This window comes from Podarcis gaigeae (genome assembly GCF_964106915.1).
Source record: "Podarcis gaigeae genome assembly, chromosome: 7".
NCBI lineage: Eukaryota > Metazoa > Chordata > Lepidosauria > Squamata > Lacertidae > Podarcis > Podarcis gaigeae.
Window position 1 is genome coordinate 61,268,010 of NC_139683.1, and position 26,079 is coordinate 61,294,088.

The following is a 26,079-nucleotide window of genomic DNA, read 5'->3' on the forward strand; positions in this document are numbered from 1 at the left end:
TTATGTACTGGGTCTGCAGATGCATGACTAGCATGAGTGTGCGGTTTCTTTAGATCCATAACTCTCTTCTGTTTCTGCATGCAATAACCTTGAGGTCTCTTTCTAAGGCCTAATAATACATTGCTCTCCCTTTGGGTTGCTATAGTGCTGATGGTTTCCATTTTCAATGTTTTTAAATTGTTGCACACACCTCAATCCCAAAGCAGGGGTGTCTGATTTTTTATTTTATTTGCACAGATATACAACCTGAGCAAAAGATAGAAGAACTAAAAGCATTAACACTCCAACAGATCTTGCTTCCCCATTAGCTGTTGGGGAGACAGGTCCCAAAGCCATAACTTTGGATTCAGCACACATAGCAAATTAAATTTCCATGTCTCTTTCCAGCTTCCTGTTCATAATAGACAAAACAAAAGAATAGACTTTGGCCTATTGGTCTCCTTCTTAGAGTCTGGTGAAGGGCTGGAATTATCCCATTCTTCTGGAAGCACCATAAGCTAGTTGTTCCTACAGCAACATGGTCAATTCTTTAGAGCCAGTGTGGTGTGGTGGTTAAGAGCGGTAGATTCGTAATCTGATGAACCGGGTTCGTGTCTCCGCTCCTCCACATGCAGCTGCTGGATGACCTTGGGCTAGTCACACTTCTTTGAAGTCTCTTAGCCCCACTCACCTCACAGAGTGTTTGTTGTGGGGGAGGAAGGGAAAGGAGAATGTTAGCCGCTTTGAGACTCCTTCGGGTAGTGATAAAGCGGGATATCAAATCCAAACTACTCCTCCTCCTCCTCCTCTTCTTCTTCTTCTTCTTCTTCTTCTTCTTCTTCTTCTTCTGTCATGCAGATAGGGTGCTTGTCCAGCTAAAGCCATTAGTCAGTCAGTCAGTCAGTCAGTCAGTCAGGCTAATGCCATTAACTTAGCAAAGGCACTGGTTTGACCACTTCAGCAGTCCCTTCTACTATAAACTACAGTCATAGAGGTATAAAATCACAGGCTTGACTGAGACCCAAAGGCATAATCCAAACCAACCTCCCAATCCAATAACATTCTTATTTTATTTTTAAGTAATAGAAATATATGGTTAGGATAGAGTTGATTGCACCTCAGTTTCTAATACTGGATTTATTGGTAATTTTTGTTTAAATAAAAACAGAAGGTTGTATGCTATTCAATTTATAGCTAGGATGGGGAGCCTATGGCCATCCAGATTTTGCTGGACTACAACTCCCATCACCCTTGATCATTGGCCATTCCGACTAGAGATGATGGGAACTGGAATCCAACAAAATCCCCAACAAAAGCTTTTAGGTACATCAAACGGTACTTTTTATGTCCCCAACCTAAATTTATAATCATCTAATACTATACTTTTCTCATTGGCCTTGGTTAGTTTGGCTCTGCTTTATTCCCATTGGCTTTGGATTGTTTCTTTTAAATCATGGTGCATCTCTGTATTTCCAGCAACTGACAGAAAGTAGAAGACTAAATATGAAAATGTTGAGAAAGGACATACAGTGTGCCTAACTCAGCTTAAGTCAGGAAATAGTAGAATTCCCTCTGGGAGAACTGCTATGTCTGATATTTCCACACTAAAGGCAACTGGATAAACAGTAGAGATGACACAGACTACTGAACATTTAGTGGACATATATAGACACTACTTGCTTTATTTCTGCTGCGGGATGGGTTATCTGATTAATTTAAATAAGGGACTCTTCATGGAAACACCCACCCACCAGATAATCTGCATCTTTCCTGATGCCGATGAAAGTAATTGAAGAGGGCAACAATTATTCTAAGTATGCTGTCTTAAAGCACAGTTACTTAGAGGTAAACCTAGTAAAATTAACGGAATGTCATTCCAAGGAATTGTTTAAGGATCAGGCTATCAAATACAGAACTAAAGGAAGGTACCTAGATAAGAAAATTGCAATTATTTTATTGAGAATGTTCAGTACCTCAAAAGATTCACCTTGCCGTATACATAACAGTAACTATTAATTCCAGGACCATTTGGTCATCAAAAGTCCATCATAGTCTTATTATCATAAATTCTAACTTATTTTATGTTAAAAATTGTACAGTTTGGATGTTTTGTTTTTAATAGGTCTGTGACTGCAGAATACATTTGATTGATGTAATGGTTCTAGGGGTTGCTCGTGCGTAAGCCGGTGCCAACACCTGGTTGGGTTGCCTGAGTGAACCTTTTCTGTCCGGACAGCCACTCACCTGTGGCTGTCTCAATCGCTGGCAGAATCCGTCAGTGGGCGTTTCTTAAACTTATTCCAGCAAAGAAGCTCTTTGACGCCTAGTCTCCTCCTACTCTCCCTGCGCGGAAGCCTTCTGCGCAAGAAGGGCATAGGCAGCGGAGGACCCTTACTCTCCCCGCTGGTCCCCGGCAAGGAGTCATGGGACCGCCTCGCCGATTCCCCCATCTGCCCCCCTTCTCCACTGGTGCTACGCTGATTCTCTTCCCCAGAAGCTGGGCTGCCTCTCCCCATCCCGGAATGCTCTCTGGAATCCCTCTGGAGCGTGCTCTCTCCCTCCGGCACTGATGGCAGTTCCCTGACAATTGATGAATCGATTGACTGCCTTTGCTGGGGTCCTTCCCTCGGGACAAGGAAATTGGGTGGGTGGGTGAGAGAGAGATGCAGCAAACTCCACAAGGGCATCACAATGGGCAGACTAATTCTGCTGCTCTATACCTTATTGCCAACATCCATAGATGAATCCTGAGAAGACCAGTCAGAACATTTTCTCCATCTTCATCACTTGACCTGTCAGGGCTTTGTGTCTTGTTCCTTATACCAGCCACTATCACTATCTCAGTCTAGAACTACTCTCACCCAAGATTCTCATAAAAGTCTTTCTGTAATGTGGTTTTCCTACTTCAGACAGACAATTCTCTAGCAATCCTCACATTTTAATCACTTCAAAAATCTCCAGTGTGTGTGTGTTTATAATCTGTTTGCTACACTGAAATCACAACCAACCTCCAAAGACTCAGAGCAGTTTTAGCCTTGTTCCAGACTACTGAAATGGATTTACTATTTTTTAAAAAAAATAGTTCTCTGGTAGTTCATAAAACTTGAATAAACATATTTACCACTTACTTATGCCTACTACACAAAACTAAGAACTGAATATTTATTTAGCTTAATTCTATATGGTGTAAACCTATATAAATTTATACTGTGCTAATTTATGGAATGCAGTACAGAAGGCTGAGAGCAAGTTGTGTTGCCTTTCTTCCCACGTTTTTGCTGAAATATTCATCTCCAGGTTCTCCACCCCACCCCCACCATTTATTCCTATGTTTTCTTTAGCACTGCCACAGATGTTTGGGCAGCTTGTGTTAGAAGATATTATGTCTTACCAGAGTGCATTTGTACATTTGCGGCATGTAGGTGATCAACATTCCAACTTGAGCAAGTGGCTGTACCTCAGTACAATTAATGCTCTTTGTGAATAGCCGTTACAGGTTTATCCTAGGCAAGCTGAAGAACAGCCAGGCATTGCATCACTCCACCTTTGAGACAGACATCCTCTGTATACCAAACAGCTGCATCAGAGACTGTGAACATTGTGCACTTCAGAAACACTATAATCATGGCAGATGATGGATGGGTGCCACTACATTTTATTTATTTTTAAATTTATTTATATCCAGCACCTTCAGCCCTAAAAAGGATATTCAGAACAGCTAACAAAACATATACAAAAGCAACAGTTCATATTAAAGCACCACACCACAACTAGTAGACTTCATAACTTGATCCTGCACCTGGGTAGGAAGAAACAGGAATGTGTAACATTTATCCAGTTCTTCATATTCATATTTCATTCAAAAGAACCAAGAACTATTTCATCATATTTTTATCTTAGCAATCAAAGCAGGTTGCTCACCCATAACTGTGGTTCTTTGAGTGGCTGTTGATACGGTTCTATAAGTGTGTGTGTTTGTGCACCTGTGCAAAGTATGGAAACTTCTAGAGTGGGGTGTTTAAAAGTTTTGGTGGGAAGTCTGCTCCCATCCCTCACGACACATGCGCAAAAGCTGTAGCATTCACCTTCCCGCCCAGTTCCTAAAAGATCATTTTAGCAGCTATATAAGAAAGCACTCAAGCGAAAGCTAGTCATAATGGCCTCCTCAACAGGGAAGGAGGGTGAGTTGTGTGACTATATGGATCACTGCTTGAAGGACCACGGTAAGGAACCGGTTTTTCTTCTTCACAATCTCTGTGCAGTCCCACATATGGAAGAATAGCAAGCTGAGAGGCAGGACACATGACATTGGGTGACCACTGAGCTCAACACAGCCTATCCAAAAAGGCATCCACTCAGGACAAAATATACAAAGAATAGTGGCTGACAAATGTCAATGACCATACAGCATCACAACATGCCTGAGATTCCTCTTAGGAAGTGTGTTCTCACCTTGGTGAGGGGTCAAGAAAATGTTTAACTGAAAAGCCAGGCCCACCTTATAGAGAAATGACACCTCTCGATTGAACATCACAGCATCCCTACTAAGTATGGTAGGTCCAAGCAAAAAGTACAAAGTTCACTAGCTTATGTTGTAGACATGATGGGCAGTTAATTTTCTTGTACTAATCTTCTGTAAAGGGCATTCAGGCACCAAGCACTGTCAACTGCAGTATTGCTTAATTTAGGGCCATTGTGTAAGGATAAATATCTGAGTAAGGATATTTATTTCCTTACTTTTTTATACCACCCATTAACAATATGGTTTCTGGGCAGCGTAATTTTTTTTTTTAAAAAAAACACCATTGGAAATAAAAATACAAAAGAAGAAAAAGTTAAAACAACATCAGAATAAAACCACCAGCAGAGAAAACAATAGCATCCAAGTACTATTCACTATTCTTCAAGAGTTTAAGATGCACACATAGATCTTGTTCGTCTTACCCACATTCAGTTGATACAGATTTTATGCTGCCCTTTTGAAAATCCTGTTCCTGGGATTTTGTGACCAGGCACGGGTACAAATCCTCCTCATGTTTCATTGGTCACAGGGTGAGTAGCCTGCGTACCTTGGAAAGCAGCCCTGACTAATGTCATAAGATGAAGGAGTATAAAGACCGAGCTCCTTTGGCCAGGACTGAGGATGCCTCAGATTTGCATGTTGCTGCCCAATGTGGTAAGCTATCAGGATGCCAGGGTTGGGCATTGGGCGGCAGTCTGAGATGAGCCAGCAGCCATGGAGCAAACCAATAATCAAGTCAGGACCAAAGTAAAACCAAGAGGCAGGGTTGAGGAAGAAGCCATGATTCAGCCAAAGGATATAGGAATGAACCAGGGCTCAAGAAAGCCTTGCTCCTCTGCTAAGGCCTAACAAAAGCAGGAAACACTTTTATACTCTTTTCTGTCTGAGAAGATCTAATAGTCAACCTGGAATGGCAGGGTTAGTCCAGTGCCTAACGATACTACACTCCCACATCCAAATTCAGTGGCTCACCACATGGGGCAGCCACACACAAACCCAAAGGCTCTCAGATTATGCCTCAGTATTTCCTGACATATGGCACAGATCCTCGGGCAGTGATGTGGCCTACCGTTTGATTTGCCTTTGTCCACCCTGGCAGTTCATTGGCTTCCTCCCCACCCCTCAAGCTTCCCAGAGCAAGCTGGGACTTGTGCCTGGTTAACAACAGCCTCTCATGTGTTTGTCCCTTGCCTCTTGGCACAGGCTTGTAATTTACTGAGTGTCAGCTTTGATAAAGGTAGACAGGAGGCTCCAGAGGGTCAGTTCCCAACCAGAGTCCACATAGCTGGAACACTATGACTGATACAACCTGGCAAAGATATCAATGCCCTAATCTCATCCTTAAGTAACAAGAACATCTTACAAAGTAATATTTCTTTGGGAGAAGGTTATATGTTTCAGCAGGAAGAGCGAAGAGGTAATCCTCAGTGAGTGTGTCCTATTTGCTAACTGAGAATTAGCAAAAACTAGCAGTGTGAGAGTCAAGTGTCTGCAGGGGATTAATTTGGGATGTGCCATGTGTATTGACAAAGGAAATAAACAGGGAGAGGCATATCTTGAAACCCCACAAAGAGCCTTTGCCTTGTAGCATACAAGACAAAACGTAAAGCAAAGCAAAACAAGCTGAACATAAAATGTACTTTCTTGTTAAACTTCTTCATAACACAAAGTTTGAAACCACACATACAACAGAATGGAAACTGAATTTATAAAAAATGTGAGATTAAGCTACAGCATTTCGAGACATGTGGCATCCTTCTCAGCGAAGTTAGTCATGTCACACATTCCCTCCCCCCCCCCTACTGAGGCATGTCACAACCCAGAGAAGAAGTCACAGCCAAAACTCAAACTTCTATCGTGCTCTTTGTTAAACCAAGGCATGGCTGCATATGTCAAAAAAAGCAAATCCTCAATCCTTAGATGCTAAGACTTTTCCAAACTTTATTGGCCCAGAGTGTATGCAAGCAAGAGTCTAGAATACAAGAACACAACAATATGCCATGAGATAGAACTGGCAGCTGGAATTCCTAATTAACAGCTTGGATCCTCCAAAAGCTCAAATGGCAAGAGCCCTGTGATGCAACGGCAAGATTGCAGCATTTCACTTTTAAAAGAAGATGCCTCCTTGGGATCACTCGTGTATATTAATAGAATGCCATCTGTGTGGGATGGCCTTGCTTGCATTTCACCCTTCCCAACTCAATCACCAGATGGAGGTTGGGTCAGTGTGGTGAAGCTGCATTTTGTACAGATTATAGGGTTTTCAAAAAAAGATTATTTGTTGGCAACAAAAATGATACATGGAAATCAAAATCATGTAGCGCAACGGAATGATGGTTTGTGCTGATGCACACTGGAGCAGGCTAATGATAAAGCTGATGTGCTTTAGCACACCTTGCCTTAGAATCCACCTCACTCCTTCTGGGTTAGGAGAGGGTCTCCCCTTTAATGCAGGTAGTAGTGATGGGAGTAGGACTGGTCTGGGTATGTCTGGGCTGTTTCATGAGTAGCATCCTGTGATTTTCATAGATAAGGAAGAACTCTTCTGGAGAAGGGTGTTGGCATGTGCTCACTCTTTCAGCTGATTCTGTGGATGGGCTAAATTAGTCATGGTTAATATTTGCCTCTTATCATGAATGTCAGGTAGTAATGAAGATGGCACGTTTAATACCAGATCTCAGTTCTTGTCACAGCACTAACCAGGCTAATCACACGCCTAAAACCAGCTGCACCAAAATGGTCCTCTTGACTTCAGTTACTCTAGAGCAGAGATGTGCAACCTGGGCACATGTGATCCTTAAGTCTAATTCCAGGCAGGTGACCTGGAGGGAGAAAAACAAGAAGAAAAGTGGGGGGGGGGGCAGAGAGAAAGGAGGGTGGCTCCAACCCCACCTACCTTTCATTCCAACACTACTAATTTCTGCCATGAGCCTCTTGGAAGGTTACCCCCAAAGGAATGCAGGCCCCAAAAGTAAAAAGTTTGTTCACCCCTGCTCTAGAATAACTGATTAAAAGTATTGTTGCTGGGAAAATGGTCAGACTAAGGCTTCAGAAGCCGCACAAATAGAAGGGGTGGCTCAAATAACCGCTCTCTTTTTCTGAAAGCTGTATTTGATAATGCCATTTTGACTAAATCAAGGCCAGCACTCAAGAGAACACTGTATCAATATCAGTATATATCAAAGGTGGGGAAACGTTTTCAGTCTAAGGAAGAAGTGGGCAGGGCAACAAATTAAACAAACATTTTTAATACAATAGGCAAGTTTATGCACACATTCACATGCCTCTCTCTATCCTCCATACAAAAACATCACCAGAGTTCAATGACACATTCCAGCCAGGCTTGGGGTGTGAAGTAGCAGTGTGATCTGAGGAAGGCAGGGGTAACCTGGGAAGGGTTCCAGGGGCCAGACAGAGATGCCTAGAGGGCCACATTTGGCAGCTAGGCCTGATGGTCTCCATCCCTGCTCTATATGATAGTAATAAATAATATGCTAATAAATGACTGTCCATAATTCTCAATGCCTGCAACACAGAGCATGAAGGATCTGAAATGTCCTGCCCCAGCGACTAAATTTAGAGTGTGGTCAAGTGCTTGCACTTTCCCTGGAGCTATCAGGAACACAGCACACGAAATGGCTTATCACTAACTCTTGGGATTCTTCATAGCTCATTTACTCAATATACCCAGAAGCTTTCTGTTGGTAGAGCGGAATCAAACCCTTGAAAGGTCAGGCTTACTCAGGGCCTTATAAGCTCTGGCTTAATGTGAGGCATAGGTAGCCAGTGTTCAGTCTTGACACTAGGACTTAGGCCATGAGAAATATTGTTTAATGAATTCCATGTGTACATTTTTCAAGGTGGCCTGCATAGCTCATATCCAGCCACTGATATGAATCAGACCTACTTCAGAAAGGTTTCTGGATCGTGTTCCTGCAGATCATAACTGTGGTTCATAACAATGAAGACAATTCCATTAAGCATCTGCCATGATGCAGTGGTTCCTCCCCCCCATTCCAATATCTGGCCAAGCCAGATACCAGAACTTGTTGTGAATGTCTGAGTCCAGTCCTGGAATGTGTGAGATAAAGTGACTGCTCTGAGCACGTATAAAACGTGCTTCCCTCACTGCTGCAGATGTAATACCCAGTTTCCATATTTATGAGATTACACATCTGGGATTTGTGTGAAATGGAGTGAGGACCCCTTGGTCAAAAGATGTGATTTCTAGGAATGCCTGATTCAGGCTGGCACCTCTCATTTTGAAAATGGAACATTAGTATAAGTACATCTCAGTGATATGAAAAGCTCATTGTTTTTGCAAAGCAGTCCAGAAGTCACTTTCTGGCCTTGCTTGGATTTAGTTCATTAGGGGACACCGTGGTAATTGTATAAAAGCTGTGAAAAGACGTGGATAAATTTACCCAGCACCTTTCTTCCTCAATGGTTTCTTTATTCTGATGTCAAATATTTGATTTTCTTCTATTTCAAAGTATAATAATATTCTGTTAACATTTTTTTTACTGTTAATTTAAGTGCCATTAGAAACTTGAGAGCTTGCCTTTTGAAGGAATTCACGTCAAGGCTTTTTGATAACTTACTCTGGATGTGACAAGCCTAGGAATCATTCATGGTGCGCTTGCTCCTGAGTGCTTACTGTAGCGTCTGTGTTTTGCTACAATCTCCCTGGGTTTCTTCTCGGCTTACCCATTGTGGTGTGTCTCTCACATATGAACACAGTTCGCTGGCTACCTAATGGGACGGTCATCAGCCACAAAATGGCTACATTTGTACTTAATACTAAACCAAGTTTTAGAATTACATGCATGCATAGGAAGGAGCTGCCACAAGGCTCAAGCTTCCATACTCCCCCATCTCCTCCTCCTTGTGCAGCCACAATTGCTGGTTTGCATGTAACAAACCAGTTTTTGTGGGAACTGAAACTAAACCCTGCTGCATGGGAAGATGAGGAGGGCATGCAGGAGCCAAAGATCTATGGTGACTCCTTCCTGCTTGTGCCCACAGTGCTAATCCATGGTTTAGTGTTACATGCAAATGTGGCCATTAACAATAAAGGAAAATATTACAGCAATGCATTGCAACAAAAAGTTTATTCATAATAAGGAGAGAAGGGACATGGAAAATGATGTACAAACATCCTTTATTGCTTTTGCATTGTACTAGTGAGCAACTGGGAAGATGTAACTAATTGTCTAGCAGCCAACAGTGTGATGCCCTCAGTTTACTCCCAGTTTACTCTGGTTTAGTACACTTATTAGCAGTTATTTAGAGTGAAAATCCTTTATAAACCGGAAGCATTGCTGTACAACATACAAGGCCAAAAGGTCCGTGCAAATTCATGTTTGGCTTTTAATCCATGGGCTAGAGCTGGCAAAACTAAACTGACAATTGGCTTCATATATGCCCCAAACTCAAAGCAATTAGAATTCATCCAGAAAACACTAACAAAAATCCTCTCCTTCTATGCAGGGGAAGCAATCTTGGAAGGTGATTTCAACCTAAATCTGAGAGATATTCCACCTACAACCCCATGGGCTACCTTCCTCCAAAAGATACCCCAAACGACTAGAGATTCTTAGAAATTACTAAAAATGCTAAAACATAGGCCTATATGACATCTGAAGCAAAAAAACAACAACCAGGAGACACCAGCCACACATTCCAGGCACCATGGCACAACGCCCAAACTGGATAGCATTCTGCTCATGCAAGTCCTGATCCTTTTGGTTGAAACAACAAACATTGGTAACATTAAGGTAACAGACCACAAACACCTCCCTTGTTCTCTTATAATGGCAATGGCACGCACTTGAGAGGTGCCATAACTGAGTTCCAGAGAGTTCTGAGTGAAAAAAAGTGCTGCCTGTATATTTGGGGTTTCTGTGGCAAATGCTTACAGCAGTTCAAGGATCTGTTAGAATCATAATCAACTTCTATATGTGCATTGATGTTTACTTTCACCATTAAACGTTTTCACATTATGTAAACACAGGCCTCGTATATGCTCTGATACCCGTCTATCCTTGGAAGAAGAGACTGACAGGCCCTAAGTGCTGTGGGATTTTCTTGTCAGTCTGACTGACAGCTTTCAAGGAGACAGCAGTTCATTCGACTTTCAGATGTCATCTACATGAATAATATGAAAAACAACTCAGCTTTTTGTATTTCCCTAATACTTTCTCTTGGATTTTAGTGACAGCTATAAAACTCCAGTGCTTTGGGTGAGGGAAAATACTTCCACCAACTCTCCAAGCTCTAAAGCTCACAATATACAAAAGCTTTACAGCTCAAGACCTTGCAATTGTTTTTCTTTTATCATTCAGGCACACAACACAAATCTCTGCAATGTTTTAAAACATACTACAATATACTTTTAACGCCTCAGATGCATTACACTCTTTTGACAGCAGCTGGCATTTCACCACTGATATTATTTTAGTCATTTGACCATAATACATGCACAACAACTTCTACAGAGATTTCCACGTGATCGCATACCACTGGTGAATAGGCAACAGCATCAGCGGTTTGAAGGGCTTAAACCATTATAGGATTTAAGATTACAGACATGCTTATTCCACCACAAGGATGCAATAAATAATCCAATCTATATGTCTATGTAGGGGGGATGTCCCTGCCCCCTCATCTCATAAAACACTTCCACAGATCATCTGCCTTTCTGCAATCCAAGTCAGAGTTGCTCCCACTTGAATCAGTCCCTGATCCACCTGTGATCAAAAGTGTCCAGCCAACTTTTGCTCAAATGTGGTTTCAAAAGAGCCTTTTCTGTCACCATTTAGGCAGAGGTGAAATGCAGTCCATTGGGTAGTGAATATTCTTCATGCCAGTTCTGGAGCAGTCTGAACAGGGCTCCATGGTTTGTTTTGCTCCATTAAAAAGATTTTCTTACCAGTATTTGACAAGTGCTATCACATCTTCTCCAGGCAAAACATACATGGTTACTTCAAACTTTCTTTTCTAACGCCATCTTGTTGTCATCCTCTTGAGCTGTCGTCTGCATTGTTCTTAAAAGTGGCGCTCAAAACTGGACATAGAACTCCATATAAGGTCTGACTGATGCAGAATAAAGAGGAAATGTTTCTTACGACTTGGAAGCTACAGTTCTATAAATGAAGCTGACTCATGTACAGCTTATGTTTAACTAAATCCTGTTGCTTTTTACACAAGTATTACTACCAAGAGAAGTATCCCCCAACCTGTACCTACACATGTGATTCCTCTCACCTGCCACCCATTTTAGTGTAGAACTTTAGTTTGGTCACTGCAGGTCAAGTCTTCCATTCAATCAAGGTCATTTTCATTTTTATTCTTATCTTCCATGGTGCTAGTTATCCCTCCTGGTATTGTGTCATCTATGAACTCAATAAGGATCTCCTCCACTCCTTCATTTATTTATTTATTATTTCATTAAATTTATACATAGCTTGATAATTATTCTGAAAAATCCCAAAACAGCTTATGAAGAGAATGAAACAATAAAATTATAAAACAACTTTAAATACAGTGGTACCTCAGGTTACATACACTTCAGGTTACATACGCTTCAGGTTACAGACTCCGCTAACCCTGAAATAGTGCTTCAGGTTAAGAACTTTGCTTCAGGATGAGAACAGAAATTGGGCTCCGGCGGCTCGGTGGCAGCAGGAGGCCCCATTAGCTAAAGTGGTGCTTCAGGTTAAGTACAGTTTCAGGTTAAGAACGGACCTCCGGAACAAATTAAGTACTTAACCTGAGGTACCACTGTAATTCAAAATTAACAGTAAAACAGAACACATTCTACACATCTTGACAAGCTTGTATAAACAAAACTGTTTTTAGCAGGTGCCAAAAAGAATACAATGAAGATGCCTTCATGATGTCAATAGGCAGGCAGTTCCACAGTGAAGGTGCTGCCACACATATAAGAATGATTGATTTAAAAATGTTGAAGAAGAGTATTGGGCCTAGATCAGAGGTCTGTGACACCTACTCAAAACCTCTTTCCAGTCTGATGAAGAACCATTTTTGAATGCCCTTTTAGTGTGGTTTTCCAATCAGCTGCATATCTGCTGAGAGTATTAACGTCTAGGCCTCATTTAGCCAGCTTGCCAACCAAAATATAATGGGGAAAATTCACAAATGCTTTGCTGAAATCAAGATAAATTACATCCACAGCATCCCCACAATCCATTAGGCCAGTAAGCCAATTAAACAGAGAGAATATTAATCTGGGATGGTTTTTTTAAAAAAATAAAACCATACTGACCTCTACATTGCTTGAAACTAGAGCCTAAGCAACTTCTTATAGGCAATATGCAAGAACTGTGCAGTCTTTTCAGAATTATTTGTTGTAGCTCAACTCTTCAGTCATGTTTACATGATTTCTTTAATAACTATTACTGCTAGAAACTGACTTTGTTTAAAGTGAGATCCAGGAAAAAGTGCCTAACAGCATACATACCATATGGCAAGCACACCTGTTTTGTGTACAAAGTTATGCCACTGAAAGGGAAGAATAATATTTGAAACATACAGTACCTGAATGTCTCTTTTTCTGATCCTAGTTTTGCTGTTTTCAGTACAGTATTGATTCTTTGGCCCTTGTGCACCAATTAGATAATACCCTTTGATTGCTCTGATTGTTGCATTTATTTCTAGGTACCGGTAATTGCAACTTTAACTCTCAAGTCGTTATGGAAAGGAAAACAAATCCAATGATGAAAGTTTAAAGGAATTGGGTAGGTTTGGCCTGGAAAGAGCTGAGTGGGTGTCCATGACAGCACTCTTCAAATGCCTGGAAGTCTGTCACACAGAGGAGGGAAAAGACTTGTTCTCTGCCGCCCCACAGGGCAGGATTTAATCTAATGCAATGAAGTCACAGGAAGTGTAGAGTTGCATTAGGTGACATGTCTTGATGGAAAGAGAAGCACAACAATGGAACTAATCACCTAGAGGGGTGCTGGGTCCTCTTCTCATTGGGGGGCAATGTGCACACTATACATTTCAAGCACATGACTTCCCCCAAAGAGTTGATACAATTCCCAGTGTGCTCAATAAACTACAGTTCCCAGAATTCTTTGGGGGAAGTCATGTGCTTGAAATGTATGGTGTGTACACAGACAAGGTATTCAAGCAGAGGCTGTATGGTCATCTGTTGGGGATGCTCCAGCACTGTGTTACACTGAGCAGGATATTAGATGGCTTACAAGGTTCTTTTCATCTCTGTGATTCAATGAAATTCTGCCCGTTGTGTCGAAGCAATTTATCTGTCAGCAGCCCCCACACTGCTGGGAGAATGTCTGAATGATCTAAACACAAAGGTGGTGCACTGATTACATAGACCTGCAGACTGCCCCGTTCCGAGGAGCAAATGTGCAAAGGGCAATACGGAAAAAACCTAAGGCCTAAGTTGGTTCAGGGGAGAAAGGCCTTTCTAAGTCCAGGATTCTCTTCCTCAGAGTGGCGGGTGAGAAAGCCCACCACAATATGTACAAGACATGTAAATACATTCACATGTCTTGCTGAGTCATTTAATTTTTTCTTCTAGCCACACAGGACGGAGCTGCTTCTGGAGAGAGAGTCCCTTGTGGCTGAGAGAACTTAAAAGCTCTTCAATTCCAAAGCAGGGTGGGAGGGGGGATTCCAGGCTTGCTGACTGCCAAAGCCAGCCACCCTTCATCCCCTGCTTTGTATCCAGGTGCTAGACACATAGCAACAGCATCCTAATCTCATCTGTGCTGAGAACCATTGAGCAGCAGCTGCATGAAAGGTATAAGCAGCTATTTTCCTGACTCGGGTGAGTATTTTCCTGGCTTAGGACCAAATTGGTGGCTGTGGCATGCCTTTTTCTTTTTCTAGTTGGCTTGAGAACAACGTGATGAGCATGCCATTTAATTTTTCTGGCCTGAGTTCATGTCGTTGAGCAAGCTGAGTGTCTAGAAGTTGTATTGAATGCCTTTTGTTCTCTCTCCATTCCTCTTTGTAATAACTCCTTTGCAAGACTGTTTGCGAGCAAAACCCATAGGTTTTTGTTTTTGAAAGCACTCAGGAGGTGCCCGAGTGAGACATAATAAAAAGTTTCTTCTTCAGTCACAGTGGGATGTAAACTACATTTTCTTTTAAAAAAAATAAAAATAAATCAAAGATCCTTACAGATATTTTGCTGCCTCAAAATATTTGGCTACAGGCCTTGGGGTAATAAAATGTTAAAGGTAAAGGTACCACTGCCCGTTCGGGCCAGTCTTGCCAGACTCTAGGGTTGTGCGCACATCTCACTCTATAGGCCGGGAGCCAGAGCTGTCCGCAGACACTTCCGGGTCACGTGGCCAGCATGACAAGCTGTATCTGGCGAGCCAGCGCAGCCCACGGAACGCCGTTTATCTTCCCACTGGTAAGCGGTCCCTATTTATCTACTTGCACCCAGAGGTGCTTTCGTAACTGCTAGGTTGGCAGGCGCTGGGACCAAACAACGGGAGCGCACCCCGCCACGGGGATTCGAACCGCCGACCTTGCGATAAAATGTTACGTTTATGCAAAAAGACAGTGGAATAAAGAGCAGACGAGAGTTGAAATTATGAGCTGTGTCCAGTGTGGGACCAGTGGGCATTCACCGGAACATTATTACCATTTCATCAACTCCCACTGTGCACCCCCAAAATTTGCCCCAGGGGGTCCCCAAATCCTCTGGATCTGATTTGAAGAGTCAGGGGGCAAGAGAGCATAGAAGGAGAACAGAAAGCCCCACTGCACACATGTATGCCTGCTGCACCAGCAGAGCTGCAGCAGTGGATAAGGCCCTTTGTCATTTGGAAAATCTTAGCTCAGATGTGAATCTGACACACATCTTGGGAAGCTTCATGTCTCAGGTGAATTTTACCAGGTTTCACATGTTTATATCCTGAAACAATATTTGAACCTGAGTCAAAGATCTGCTGAGCTGTTTGTAGGATCTGGGTTTGATTTCTGGTGTTCGCTACACACACCTTTAAAACCAGGGCTTGCAACTCTGTGCTGAGCTCACTATTTATTTATTATATTTCTATCCCACCCTTTCTCTCAAAGGAGCCTAGGGCAGGAAACACACAAGGAATAAAGCAAAACATCTTAAAAAAACAATTCTAATACAGATGTAGGCCGGGAAAGAGCTCTACTTAAAAGACTTGTTAAAAGAAGGTCTTCGGCTTGTGCCCAAAAGACAACAGAGAAATGCCTGTCTAATATTTAACAGGAGGGAATTCCAAACACTGGCCCAACTATATTAATAACCATGCAGTAATTTGAAGTTTGCAGCAGTGAATCCAATTGTAACATAATTTTCCAAAGTAAAATGATGTGCTTGTTTTGGAATGGATTAACAAGCTTGCTTCTGTAAAGAAAGTTAAATAATGTGTGACTTTTAAAATACAAATGAATACTACTAGTGCTTGTGTAGTTTCAGTATAGCTACCACTCTGATATTTGTTGGTAGAATACAGATTCCTGAGATGATGTTGGCATTGTGAGACCATTCTAAACCTCCTGAGAGTCTGGGCAGGGAGGGGGATAAGTAAATGTATGTTTAAGATTCTAAGAAAGCTGAAGTCTGATGATAACAAAGATGTGGGAACTCTTGACACTACTCCAGCTGAAGCAAACTTTCAGCAAACTCTAGAGAGTTTCATTCAACAGGATGAGCTTACCAAGAAAACAGTCATTTCTGGCTAGGTCTCCAATACTAGCAACAGCTGTGAGTTCAGCTGGTAAACAGTTTTGTTTTCTGCTTGTCAGTGAGCTTCTAGAACAGATGCGGAACGCATAAAAAATAGGTCACTGAAATATAAAAAGGAATGCACCAAGCTGAAAAGCTTGTAGTGCTCGGATATTGCTGCAGAGCTCGTAATGTCAAATTGTACACTGCATGTGGTTGTACTATACATCAGACTGTCTTCAAATGATAGGATTACCTAGAAATTTCACCAATTGCAGCAAGAAAGCTTATCAGCAAATAACGTAGGTGAGCTCCAATTCTTACGTTTTGGAAGCCACATAGTTTCTGCCCTTTATTATATTGATCCCACACTACAAAGCAGGACAGAAAGGAAGAGAACCAGCAACTCATCCTCCAAGCCATTGTTGCCCCTCCCACCCACCTCTGGGCAAAGGAACACTGGCACGGAAGTAACTACATCACCAGTCCCTCCTATTGGCACACAAATGATTCCTAGAATTGTAGAGTTGGAGCTCAAACCCATGACCCTGAGATTAAGAATCTCAGCTGAGCAAACTGATGGGTTGCTTAAAATGGTACAAATAGGCAGAGAAAGGGCTTGTAATAGGCACAGTGTACGACCTTCAACTTCACAGCAAAGCATGTGCAATAGTTGTGCTCGGTGGAGAAATAATCACTGTTTCCCTGTAACTACAGTTATAGACTACTCATTCTCACTCAGAAATGTGCATAACCTCAAAATTATTGTGACAAAAGTGTATCATACACCAAAACACCTAGGAAGCCCAACTCAATCATGTACAAAACAGTCTCCCAGAATCAGCCCCGGGGAAATTACCCACACCTCTTTTATAGTGTTTTCCATGCTTTGTTTTGTGTTTTGGAATATATGGCAATCTTACAATAGTATATTTTTTATTTCTGATAGCAGTTATTGACCATTTATGTACTTTTGAATTTTGGTATGTTTTGTGTCAAACATAATCCAGTTAGGCTCTTGACATATTTATCTAAACAAAAAGGAGTATTAGCATGCCTGTTAGCATGCATGTGTGATATCATTCATTATGAATTCATCTAACTATCCAAGGGATGGGGGGAAGTCTATGGGTGAATGACTTTTCCTTCATTATTTCCGAGGAAAGTCATTGCTAGGGTTATGTTTTACATATCAAAATGTGCAAAGAAAAAACACGCTCTGTGAGTTTTGTTCAGAGACGTAATATCTAAAACAATTCTATGGCATTCTATGTCAGTGCTCAAACTCTGATCTTTATTTTGAGAGATACTGCATTACACACAAAGAGTGGGTAGGGAAACACACTTCTGTTTCAATAATATCTGTTTCAATAATATCTTAAGTGGATCTCCACTTAAAAACATAAGAAGGACAAGCCGGATCAGGCCAAAGGCCCACCTAGTCCAACATCTTGTTCTCATAGTGGCCTGAGGGAAACCTGCAAGCAGGATTTTAACCCCAAGGGCAATCTCCCCGCCTGTGGTATTCACAGAAGCATTGTCATCAGTAGCCCTTTACACATTCACTTTTCACACAGCAAACCAAAGTTGGAAGACCATGACAATTAATCCACCCATCAAGCTGAGGAGAACAATTTTCTTCATTTGTCCCATTTGTTCAACTCAACACCCTTTTTCCAGGAACCTCTCCCACACAACTTTGCACGCAGGTACATCCTTACTCGGAAAATTGCTGGTGTGCACCAGTCTACACTGGTGAGGGAAAAGGCAGCCTAAATGGTAGAGATAGTTCCCGGCTCTCCATATATACAGCCTGCTGGATATTAGCCCTGCTGCTATATATATATGACCACATGAAGGGCTCTGACAGTGTCATCTGACCTGACCTGACCTGGGTCTACCAATGATGACTCAGAGGAGAGACAAGAGGATCTGCAGAAAGTGATGTGTGGTGGCTGGTGCCCATTGCGACTGGCAGGGCAGGAGGGAGGGAGACCAACGGTAGACGCATGACAAACAGAGTCACCCGCTGACTGGTGGTGAGTCAAAAGGCAGCCAAGTGGAAGGAATGGGGGTCAGGCTGAGGTTTGTGGGGCACTGCCCCAATTGCCCTAAGAGACCAGCTTAATGACCACAACAGAGGCACCAAATTAAAAATTCTAAAATGTCCTTCCTAATCCAGTTCTCTTTTTCAATCCATGTGGCTGTTGTCATCTATACATACAGAAATTGGGGTTGTGGTGGAGGAATTGGGTTGGATATAGTCCCTCCCTGCTCTGCTCCTCTTCTCACCAAGGATACAAAACACAGAGCTGATGCGCCATGGAGCCCCTAATCAATGGCCTGCGTTAAAAAGTGCAATGCTGTAATAAAACATTATTAAGCTACATTAAAAAGCAGGTTGTCAAATGAAAATGCTCACTAAAAACTATTGGCAAACGGATCTATAAAAGGCATTGGACTATTTCCCCTCCAAAAGGGGAAATTTTTCACACGACGGCTTTCTATGTTGTCTGTGGTCGCAACAGTGAAAGAGGTCCATCTGCTGGCAGAGGTTAGAAAGCTCTTTTCAATGTATTGGTTCCTCTACCCCCCGTACCACGTTTATAAATGTCTTCTCAACTTATGTGCATGATTTTATTTCACAAAAAATACTTTTACTGCAAGAGAGGTTGGAGGAGGCACTATATAAAGTTATCATTAGACAAATTGGATAGCTTGTATTATACCTAACTTCATGCAGTGGAACTGACATTTCAAATGGCCTGTATTTTCTCACTAGAATTGCCACCCTTTTGTATAGATCATGACAAACCTACTTATTATATGGGAAAAAATTGCCTTTGAAAGCCAAGCAACATGAAGTCAAAGCACTATACAGTTTGCTTCAGGGCACATGTAACCGCAATCACAACGTGATGAAATTTCACTAACAAAACCAAGGCCTGCATCTGCTCCACACATTTAAAGCAATATCATACCACTTTAAACAGTGGTGGCTTCCCCAAATCACTTTTCCCCTCACGGAATTATAATTATCAGAGTGATTTAACAGTCAATTCCTCTTCCCAAAGAACTCTGGGAATTGTAGCTGCGTGAAGCAAAGTGGGATCTCCTAACAGCTTTCAGCATGCTTAACAGATTTATGAGAGAGGTTTTGAATATTCGCACAATTCAAATAGCATTCTTAGCTTTCAGCCTTTCACATGTGAATGTTGCCATTCTGCAAATTTGGAGCATTCAGTGCCCCATCACTATATATTGGCTACTAAATATTTCTAAAGTGCCACTCAGTGCCACTCTCCATGTGCTGAGTCTTTAATGAACCTTTAACCAGGTGCTCACTGGAAGGACAGATCGTGAAGCTGAGGCTCCAATACTTTGGCCACCGCATGAGAAGAGAAGACTCCCTGGAAAAGAGCCTGATGTTGGGAACGATTGAGGGCACAAGAAGAAGGGGATGACAGAGGAGTGCCTGGCATGCTCAGGTCCATGGGGTCACAAAGCTACTAACATGAGTTTGACCAACTTGTGGGAGGCAGTGGAAGACAGGAGTGCCTGGCGTGCTCAGGTCCATGGGGTCACAAAGAGTCGGACATGACTAAACAACAACAACAACAACGTGAACCATTCAGCTGCTCCTTACCTTAAGTACAGTTAAGAGTAAGTTGCAATGCTACCTCTCAAGTATTTGAATACCAGGAAACATGGGATTTGCCCATTTATCCTATGCCTTGAACTCTAGCTTAGTTTTGTAGCCTTTGTCCTAATACACAGAAAAGTGGAGATGGGACTTGTCAGCCATCAGAACAATTGCATGTGCCATTTGAAAGGTAACATTCCCTGACAGATTGAAGTAATCAGTTTGACTATGCCTCAGAGTCTGAATTTGTCAAATGAAGGTCAGGGAGGGCACATGATGTAAATACAGTGAATATAATTTATCCTTATCACAGCAAACCTCTGCTATATGTTTCTTTCTGCTGGAAATGTCCCTTTTGCAGAGGGCATTTTGAATATTTCTTTTAGAAGAGAAAGGAGAATAAGGCTTCAATCCTAACTACATCTACTAAGAAATGAAATCCTACTGTACAAAGGGCTTCCTCACAGGTAAGTGAAGCTAGGATTGCAAGGTGTTGTGGTTTTTTTAATGTATTAATTTTTTAACCAACATCTGTTCCAGCGAGCATTTACTCCTCACACAAGAGCTTATAAAATCCTAGTGGGGTGCAAAAAAAACTGAGGTGGTGGAGTGTTTGGAGAGGGGGACTTTGACTAAGTTCACATCTGCACTCAAGCCACTCTGGACCAATCAGTTTCTCTCAGCCTAACCTACCTCACAGGGGCGTTGGGAAAATAAAATGGGAACAGTATGCCGCCATAAGATATAATGTATTGGGGCGTCCTCAGGTACTGTAGGAACATAGAAAGCTGCATTTTACTGAGCTAATTGGTCCATCTAGCTAAGTATTGTTTGCACTGAACAGCAGCAACGCTTCAAAGTCTTGAGCCTGTGGGCACACCTGGAATTTTGAGCATGTGCTGTAGACATTGCCCACCTCTAACCCCAAGAGCAGCTAAAAATGAAAAGGAAGTATGCATGCATATACATATACACACACACCATTTGCTTTAGCCAGTAATGGACGCAGATAATCTTGAACATGCATGTTTTCACACAGAACCCCTGGCCCCCCCTCAAACCATCTCCAAACTAAACATAACCTTGGTAGACTGCCCAGTTAAAAATCACAGATCCAGTAATTGCTGGCATTGCAAAAACATCACTCCAAGGCACAGATCCTTGTGGAACTTGGTGATTTTTAGATGAGGTGCCAGGAAAAGTGCCAACAAACAATGTGACACATCTCTGAGCATAGTGGTGGCTTATGTTTTTTTATGGTGGCTTTAAAGGAGTCCCTGTAAAAATTATGAGGATCCATAAGGATCACAGTTTTGGCACCATGGCCGTGCTGGGTCGGAAATCTTTATGACTCAGTTAATATGTGATTTATGGTGGTTAGGGAACCCCTGAGCGCGGGGGGGGGGGGTAATTTCTAGAGCAGGCTTCGACAACCTCGGCCCTCCAGATGTTTTGAGGCTACAATTCCCATCATCCCTGACCACTGGTCCTGCTAGCTAGGGATCATGGGAGTTGTAGGCCAAAAACATCTGGAGGGCTGAGGTTGAGGAAGCCTGTTCTAGAGGATCATTTATACTGGCTCCAACTTGTTTGTGTATGCTTCCCACATGATTTTCTCTCCCCAACTTTCACTCTTGGCTTCTTAAGTCACCCCATTTTCTTTTAAATTGCCTATCTGAGCCTTGAAAAGGACACAGAGCTGAAAAAAGACATGGGAAAGTGTGTTGCACTTCCAGCTCTATGTACTTTTGAAAAGGGGTGGGAAGACAACCAACACTTTGTGACAAAAGGCGCTGGGGGTGTCCTTGGAACAAAAATAAGATCCGTTGTAAATACTAGGCAGTTTTTGTTTTCCCTTTTCAGTTATTCAGCTCAATGGAGATTTGAATTTTCTGGTTGCTTATGCTCTGGGGAGTAAAATGGGTCTATCTATCTATCTATCTATCTATCTATCTATCTATCTATCTATCATCTATCTATCTATCTATCTATCTATCTATCATCTATCATCTATCTATCTATCTATCTATCTATCATCTATATCAGTTTGGCTCTTTGATTATCTGCTGGCATGCATCCTTATTGGCTTGCAATTCTGTTTCTAGTTATGTTCATTTAATGATTTCCCGAGGGGTTTTCAGAAACGGGGCTACAAATTAACGTTTACTATTGGCAGCAGGATCTTACACTAAATGTGTAGCTTTCACCAATTTATGCAAAAACAAGAACTGAGAAATTTGCTATGCTGCAGATGTCAATGAGAACAAAGGTACGTTTAACCATAGATAAATAAATATGGGTAGCACATATGGTCTGGTCTTTGATCAGCGATTTTAATCGCTAATGTACAGTTACTCGGGAAAATAAAATTCAAGCATGTTCAAACATCAAGTTTGGAGTTTGGCTAGAAATAAAGCTGGATAAAATAAACCCAGCATGTTTACTAAATTTTGTTTCCAGTTTTACTAACAATTACTCTTGTGTTGGCTCTCTGGCTTACAAGGCTTCTGCAAAGCCCAAATAGGTAAAGGTAAAGGTACCCCTGCCCGTACGGGCCAGTCTTGACAGACTCTGGGGTTGGTGCGCCCATCTCACTTAAGAGGCCAGGGGCCAGCGCTGTCCGGAGACACTTCCGGGTCACGTGGCCAGCGTGACAAAGCTGCATCTGGTGAGCCAGCGCAGCACACGGAAACGCCATTTACCTTCCCGCAAGTAAGCGGTCCCTATTTATCTACTTGCACCCGGGGGTGCTTTCGAACTGCTAGGTTGGCAGGCGCTGGGACCAAGCAGCGGGAGCGCACCCCGCCGCGGGGATTTGAACCGCCGACCTTTCGATCAGCAAGCCCTAGGCGCTGAGGCTTTTACCCACAGCGCCACCTGCGTCCCTAATAGTCCAAATAGTCCTGGAGAAATGCCCTGCAGTCTAGTTATTGTACTGAATTATTTCAGTGCTGCACCTCCAGGGAATTGTGTAACTTGAATCACTCTAAGCAGAGCCAGTATCTGAAATGTAACTGATCTCTGAGCCTGAATGTGAGTCTCAGCTAGGTCTCGATGAGGCTTGGCATATATATATGACAAAGCCTAATGAGCACTTAGTCACCTGAAAACTTCTGTTGATTTTAAAGATTAAATTTTTCAGTAAAATATATAATCTCACAATGTTTTATTATCCCAAAATGCTATGGAAGGGGGAAAGTTTTGTACTTGCTCTGTTGAAAGGATTCAATGAGTTTTCCAAACTATGTTCTAGGTTTTGGAGGCAGGCAAGTGTAGCGCTAGTGACTCTCCCCAGCTAAGGCTGAGTCTGATGTCTCAATACCATGGGCTAAGGAAAATCTCATCACGACCAGACAATAGAAGTCTATCTCTACATGGGATGTGAAGTAATATCATACATAAAGGCAAAAGAAGGGGCTTGCAAAAAGCCAATAATATAGATCTCAGTATGCCCTTCAGTAGAGTGAGAATCGGCCCTGAATTAAAGCAAAATGTGTTAAAATTATATTCAGAGACATGAGTAGAACGCCGAGGTATGATGTACCAGGATTATATAAAAGGGCTGCAGTGATGTCAGAAGAGTCAATTAATCAGATTTGTAGGAGCTGACTATGAATATTTATAAACACATGCCTAATATGAATCATAGTACAGATTAATACTATATGCGGGTTTTCTACTTAATCACTTGTAGGAGTCTTCTCCCCCACCCCTAAAGTAAAACATATTTAGCCATTTACTCATGGCTGCTATTTTTATCCAAGCCTTTTTCAGATTCAGTATTAAAATACACATCTTTCAAAGGAACTGTGCAGCTTTCTGTACTTCAATGTCAGGAGCCCTTTATAAACTGTGCACCTGAATATGGCATGTTGACAGCTTTCAGTTTTAGAACCAGGGGGTTGATTAATAGAGTTAGTCGGCTTGCCATTGTACCACCCTTCCATATTAATGAGGTAATTTGGGGATTTAGATCAATTTAGGTGCAGGATAGTGAATATATGTGAAGCAGCTACCATCCTAATCCCATTTACTTGGGAGTAAACCCCATTGAATTCAGTAGGGCTTGCTTCTGAGAAGACATGGTGAGGATGGCAGCCTAAAACCCTGAAGATTGTTGCTGTCCCCTTGGAACACTCCAACAAGGAAGAAACAAGTGGGAAAGGTGTGTAACACCAGGTTATGCATGTCCAGCCCCCAAGTCGTTAAAACAAGCAGCAGCAACAGAGAAGAGCAAGGTATGACCACAGGGTGATATTTTTGGGAGGGGCGACAGAATGTTGAAGGACAGGTACAAAGACCTTCTACCTGTGAGCAAGTATGCTGGTGGCTAATGTAGTTTTGGTGTGTTTTTTTCCCCATTGATGGGGAAGCTGGTGCTCACACCACTGTGTTCCTTTCTTTTGTTTTTTGTACTTTTGGATGTGGCAGCCATTTTGTGACTGGTACCACGGCACTTTCTGAAAATTCCAAATGGGCCCACTGGCCCAAAAGGTTTGCAGCCCTGTTGTATTAATTCCTGTTTGGCATGATAAGCTTTCAGCTGGGTACACACAGAACAGAATCTGTAAAAAGGATAACTGTCTTCTGAAAGGAAAGAAGAGTTGGGGTGGGGGGAGTATCCTGCAAGCGGTTAACAGAGATGAGACTGAAAATTTTCATAGAGTTCCCTGGGAAAGAAAGCCATTTTAAAAATCTATCGTTTTATTGACATGTTCATTTTTATGGGATAACTAGGCTAAAATGAAGCTTAGAGTACATGACCTCCAGATTAAGGTGCCTTGACTCAGATGGGTGCAAAGAGTATTGCTTTACAATTCAAATAATGGATTATGTATTTAGAGTTGTATTTTCAGATTTCACTGTGGATGCAAGCTTGAATCATAGTCTGTTCTGAGCTGAATTGCCTACTGGGTTTAAGGTTGCTACTTCCTCAGCAAGAGGTTGAGATATTCATAGCCATATGACATGCAGTGATTCAGTGGGTACAGATATTATATGAGAGCTCAGATACGGGCTTAGCATTGTGTATGAAAATGGCATAAGAAGTTATTAACATCAGTTGCTTTCTCCTTTTCAGGGGTGGGTGGGTATGAATTCTCTTCTTCCCCCACTTGCAATTACTTTAGGATGCAATCCTTCTTATCAGGGGTGGGCAGGTGGAAATTTCATGTTGGGAAACCACCTGTTGAATTTCTGCCTGCTATGTTTGTTAAAGGTCCAAAGCCGGTGTCGAGGGGTGGGGGGATCTGGCAGTTCTGTTACTAACCAAAAGCTCAGAAACATAGTTTCTTCTGCTTACAAAAGAATTAGTGTGTTAACAGATTGTATCGAAATACTACTTATTTGTTAATGAGCAAATGGAATGCAAGAAGTAGAGGTTTTATATTTAAACTGCATATTTGCCTTCTACTTATTTTCATTTGCAATGGTAACAGACTGTTCTTTCTCTCTTGAACACACACACTGCTTTTTACCAATAAGTGCACTTGCAAAATCTGTAGTGTAGACAAAACATGAGTCAAATTATCATTACATGAGCACAGAAGTAATTCAGAAGACTGAAAACATTTCAAGTCTTAAATAATCCTCTGTGGACATTTAGAAACTATTTTTTATAAAAATATTTTTATTATAACATTTCAGTGTAGGAGCTCCACTAGAAAAATAAAGCATATAGTTCTTCAAAGAGAGGTGTGACATAATTCATGCAATGAGTAATTGTGTGATTTTCAAAGCTGTAAATAGTAGCTGTAGGGAGCCCTGAATTAGGACTATGTCATGTAAAGAGAAAGCCTTAACCCTTTGTCCCTGTTACAATACTGATCCAGATTCTTCATTGCCACTGCACTAGTACCTGCTCTTTGCATTGGGTAAGAAGTTATCGTTGGCAACAACTGAAGCTTCTCTTTCAAAGCAAATAGCAGAGAGGAGGGGCATGTCAGGGCAAATGGTTAAATTCCCTCCAACCTCCCTCAAAAATGATCCTGATCTAGATCAGTATTCCATTGCTTCTACTTATTTTTTAAATACTAAATACGATTGCTTCCCTTGACTTGGACACTATACTTCTGTTGATGCAGCCTAGAATAGCACTAGCTTTTTTGCTGCTGCATCACACTGTTGACTCATGTGAAGTTCATGGTCTATGAGGATCCCTAGATCCTTTTCACATGTACTACTAGCAAGCCAGGTGTTCCCCTGTTCCATCAATCTTGTAATTCTATC

At 41.9% G+C, this 26,079-nt stretch overlaps 1 protein-coding gene and 1 long non-coding RNA gene across 4 annotated transcripts in view; one reads left to right on the forward strand and one right to left on the reverse strand.

The window, feature by feature from the left end:
• LOC310848452 overlaps positions 1–14,724 on the forward strand; it is a 30,324-nt gene extending 15,600 nt beyond the window's left edge. Inside the window, exons 2-3 of one of the 2 annotated variants that reach the window (XR_014566410.1) lie at positions 9,992–10,278; positions 14,070–14,724. This is a non-coding gene — a long non-coding RNA (uncharacterized lncRNA). Of the gene's footprint in view, positions 1–9,991; positions 10,287–14,069 lie in introns of those variants that run through there. The other variant, XR_014566411.1, reaches the window with a different exon arrangement.
• The window catches only part of ATXN1 (ataxin 1), a 305,212-nt gene that overhangs the window by 251,638 nt on the left and 27,495 nt on the right, over positions 1–26,079 (reverse strand). The window lies entirely within an intron of this gene.